Source organism: Pinus tabuliformis, chromosome 6 (genome assembly GCF_031772625.1).
Source record: "Pinus tabuliformis cultivar Carrire ecotype Pingquan chromosome 6, CPIR1, whole genome shotgun sequence".
NCBI lineage: Eukaryota > Viridiplantae > Streptophyta > Pinopsida > Pinales > Pinaceae > Pinus > Pinus tabuliformis.
The window spans coordinates 838,238,305-838,242,612 of NC_142292.1; the positions used below are offsets into that span (position 1 = coordinate 838,238,305).

Genomic DNA, 4,308 nt, shown 5'->3' on the forward strand with positions numbered 1-4,308 from the left:
ATGCTACGTTGTAACTAATGTGCGCGCCAGTCAGGGGTTGCTCTGCCTGAGAGATTGGCACCTACATTCACCTGGGTGACTTGTGGTTTTGGCTCTTTGTGCACAAATTGGTAGTGTTGTCGCCTGTGTGAGTATACGTTTGTAATTCTCGTGCAGCTGCTTACTGTGTCTTTATTCCACGGTCATTGTTTTGTTATGAGGTCATTTTGCTGGTAAAACTCAGTGGTTTTGTGCATGCATCCAGGTTGCAAAGCGATGGTACTCCTATGTTTTCAACTTCACTTCAGGTAACTTCGTCCGTCCATGATTTACTCTATTCCCTTTGTTCTTCCATCTCTAAATGAACTCACTCCTTTATCTCAGTCGGTATCCGAGATTTGTGGCTCAATGGCCTGCGCTCTGTCTACGTTGCGAACCCTCCAGGTAAGGAAAATAATCGCTCTCTACGTATGCACTTGTTCGCTTTTTCTTTCTTTCATAGTCGATAGCTATACTCACAATCTTGTCCTGGTTCTCTTGTAGGTTGAGGGTTTGCAAATGGGCGTGCCTGGCATAGTCACCTTCGTTCTGCAAGCAGTTCCCATGGCGGTCCTGCTCTAATCAGCTGTGCAGAGATGAAGCGTATCGACGAACCTTTTATAGTGGGACAACAGGAAGCCTTTTCATTTCTTGAATATTTGGTTATGGAATATGCGGAGGCTAAGAATATTGGCGTGCTTGGCAAGGGTTGATTTCAGCACCACGTTGGCATCCCCAATAAATAAACTATTGGTAATATCAAGCTGCACAGTGTCCTCTGCAACAATGGCGGTATAATCCAAATAACAACCGATGCTCCTCGTCTGAGTCAATCCACCGAGCTTTAGTTTGATTCCAACTCCTCCGAAGCTTGTGGCCTTGTTATAACAGTGAACTCCTGTGAGGATATTGGCTTGACTTGTCATTGCAATCCCCACAGCAGCCGAAAAGATGACAATGTTCGTTACAGCGTTGTCGTTGCCCATGAGGCTTATGCCCACGCCGTTGAATTTCTTCTCGTCGGGGCTTCCGCCGGCGGTAATGCCCTGCCCCAGCAAGGAATTCTGGATATATGTCTCGTGCCCGCCCTGAACCATGATGCACGACTTGAAATGCGAGATATAACAATTATCGATGTTCAAATTTTGAATTTGGGCGAGGTGGGTTCACCAGTTCAAACTTCAAATTCGGCGGGGCAGATTCACGAGTTCGAATTTTGAATTTGAATTTGAATTGTTCGGTTAACAAGGAGTAACATGCTTTCTCAGCGCGTCACATCTCAGATGCCCCGTCCAGATGCATAGCATAGCATGGTATGGTTTTATGTATTGTACATGGCGGTTATCCATGGTATGGTTTACCGGAAAGCGCTTGTCCAGAAATATTCAGGTGTGTCAGCGTGATTGTACTACCGTCTATGCCCACAGAATAACAATAATGTAAGGGAGCATTTATGGAATGTGTTAGTGTAAGGACATAGCATTTATAATGTTATAGGGTTGGAAATAGGCCCGCCAAATTCGAAGTTTGAACTGGTGAACCTGCCCCGCCCAAATCCAAAATTTGAATATCGATAATTGCTATATCTCGCATTTCAAGTCGTGCATCATGGTTCAGGGCGGACACGAGACATATATCCGGAATTCCTTCCTGGGGCAGCGCATTACCGCCGGCAGAAGCCCCGACGAGAAGAAATTCAGCGGCTTGGGCATAAGCCTCATGTTCAACGACAACGCTGTAATGGACGTTATCATCTTTTCAGCTGCTGTGGGGATTGCAGTGACAGGTCAAGCCAATATCCTCACAGGAGTTCATTGTTATAACAAGGCCATAGGCTTCGAAGGAGTTGGAATCAAACTAAATCTCAGTGGATTGACTCAGATGAGGAGCATCGGTTGTTATTTGGATTATACCGCCATTGTTGCAGAGGACACTGTGCGGCTTTATATTACCAATAGTTTATTTATTGGGGATGCCAACGTGGTGCTGAAATCAACCCTTGCCAAGCACGCCAATATTCTTAGCCTCCGCATATTCCATAACCAAATATTCAAGAAATGAAAAGGCTTCCTGTTGTCCCACTATAAAAGGTTCGTCGATACGCTTCATCTCTGCGTAGCCGGTTAGAGCAGGACCGCCATGGGAAATGCTTGCAGAAGGAAGGTTGTGCTTCTAATGTTTCCTTAATTTGTTGAAATTCTTGTTGGAGGTTCTGATCTTGTTCCTCTAATAGCTCTGGAAGTTGGACAAACTCAACCAAAGGAGACAATTTGAGATGCTCTTTGAAGTGTAAAATCAAATCATAGATCTTCCTGCTGGTTTGATAAAGTTACATATTATTAGTATTGTGCGACGTCATCAAATCATAGATCTTCAAGCTGGTTTTATAACGTTACACATGATTGGTATTGTGCTACGTCGTGCCACCTATGATGCTTCTTGGAAAAAGGAATTCAAATATTTAAGCCATATACTCGCAGCGGAACCCTTATCATTCTTGTTCTTCTTTATTGCCTGGCGGTCTCTCTAGATCTGCTTAACAATAGGCTTTATTTTCATTACTACATCTTTTAGAGGCACCAATTCTTTCCTGCAGCGAACTGCAATGTCTATGCGATCCATGATCTGTTGCATTACTTTGTCGATACCCACACCAATAAAGTTAAGAAGCTTTTTAATTTGAAGTTAGCATCTAGCAGTGGGCACATCTAGTTTTGTTTTTTCTTCTTTTTAAAATCGTTTTGATCCTGAGCGTGAGAGATATTGATTTTGAAAAGTTATTCAATTTATAAATTAGGAGTAATATTTACAATGAGATTTATGTATAAATTAAATTTGAGTAGGAATTAGTTGTAGATAAAGACGTCCTCGTTGACCAGAGCAAGCAATCGCAATCACTGTTTAGAGCCAATTCCCATTGCCTTTGTGGAGGCTTTGGAAAATAACGTCTAACACACAAATCACAAAGCAGATCAAGTCAGTAATTATTTATATTATTTTGGTCTTTCAATGAATAACAGTGCAAATTTTCTATGTATTTTCTGATTTCATGTTTGGAATAAGAGCCAACAAATTTAATTTTTAAAAAGCTTCCAATTTTAATTTTGAATTCACCTTTAATTTCATTTCATTTTAAAATTTAAAGCTTTCGGATGGTTTCACGTTTGGAATGAATAATGGATGGACAATTGAATTTCTAAAAGCTTTCAATCTTAATTGACAAGGGAGAATGTTAAGAAGATTTTTAATTTGAAGTGAGCATCTTCTAACCTCACGGAAAAGAGTGGACACATCTCGTTTCGTTCTTCTACGTCATTTTAAGCCGTAGCATGAGGAAGATCGTTCCGTTTAGAAATTAGGGATAGCCCGAGGGTCGAGTTAATGTATACCATGATTATTATATATATTTTAAATTAGAAAAAGAAAAGGGTATACACATTTCCAAGTCATTTCCAATTTGCCCAATTTGTGATTTCAGATTTGAAGTCTACAATGATTATTAATACATATTTTGATTTAGAAAAAACAAAGTGTCAACGCATTTTAAGTCATTTCCAATTTGTGATTTTTGAAAAATTATTCTCTTTCCAATTTGTGATTTTTGAAAAATTATTCTCTGTGCCCGTCCTTTTCCCTTTCTCATTTAAAAAGAAATTATAATATACAAAGGGATTTAACTCAACAGATTTGGAAAAGTCATTCTATTTTCTTGTTAAATGAAATTTCTAGTCATGTTATACTTTTCCTTTTTTTGAGATAAAAACATGGTATAAAATTGTATTGAGGTTAAGAGTTATTTAGTTATTTTTATTTTTAATTACATTTAATATAAAGAATTAAAATTAATGTAAAAATTTATTTAAAGTTTTTTATTTATTTTTAAATAAAGAGCATAATTTAAAATTGTATTTAGATTGATGAGATATTTTGTTATTTTTAATTATGTTCAAAATAAGGAATAAGGAATGATAATTAATGGATATATTTCATGAATACCTATAATAATTATGTTATATATTTTAATATTTTATTAGAAATAAATATTCAATTGGGATTATCTTACATGCTTCACTAGAACTATTATTATTCTTAGTTTGATGAATATTATTGTAATGACTTGATTTTGAAAAAGCACCCTTGAGCTAATATAGTTGTGGATTATTTCTTGGAAGCTCATAGACAACCAATTTCTACTCTCTCTTTTTAATGTCTTATTATAAATAATCAATAAATAATTTACTTAGTATTTAAGGCAACTGAGTTATGAATTAAAGTAAGTAAAGGTGTAGA

General features: G+C 37.4%; 2 pseudogenes; one reads left to right on the plus strand and one right to left on the minus strand.

The window, feature by feature from the left end:
• Window positions 1–662: 662 nt before the first annotated feature.
• Window positions 663–1,115, minus strand: LOC149261476 (polygalacturonase QRT3 pseudogene; annotated as a pseudogene).
• Window positions 1,116–1,626: 511 nt separating this feature from the next.
• Window positions 1,627–2,079, plus strand: LOC149261477 (polygalacturonase QRT3 pseudogene; annotated as a pseudogene).
• Window positions 2,080–4,308: the final 2,229 nt, after the last annotated feature.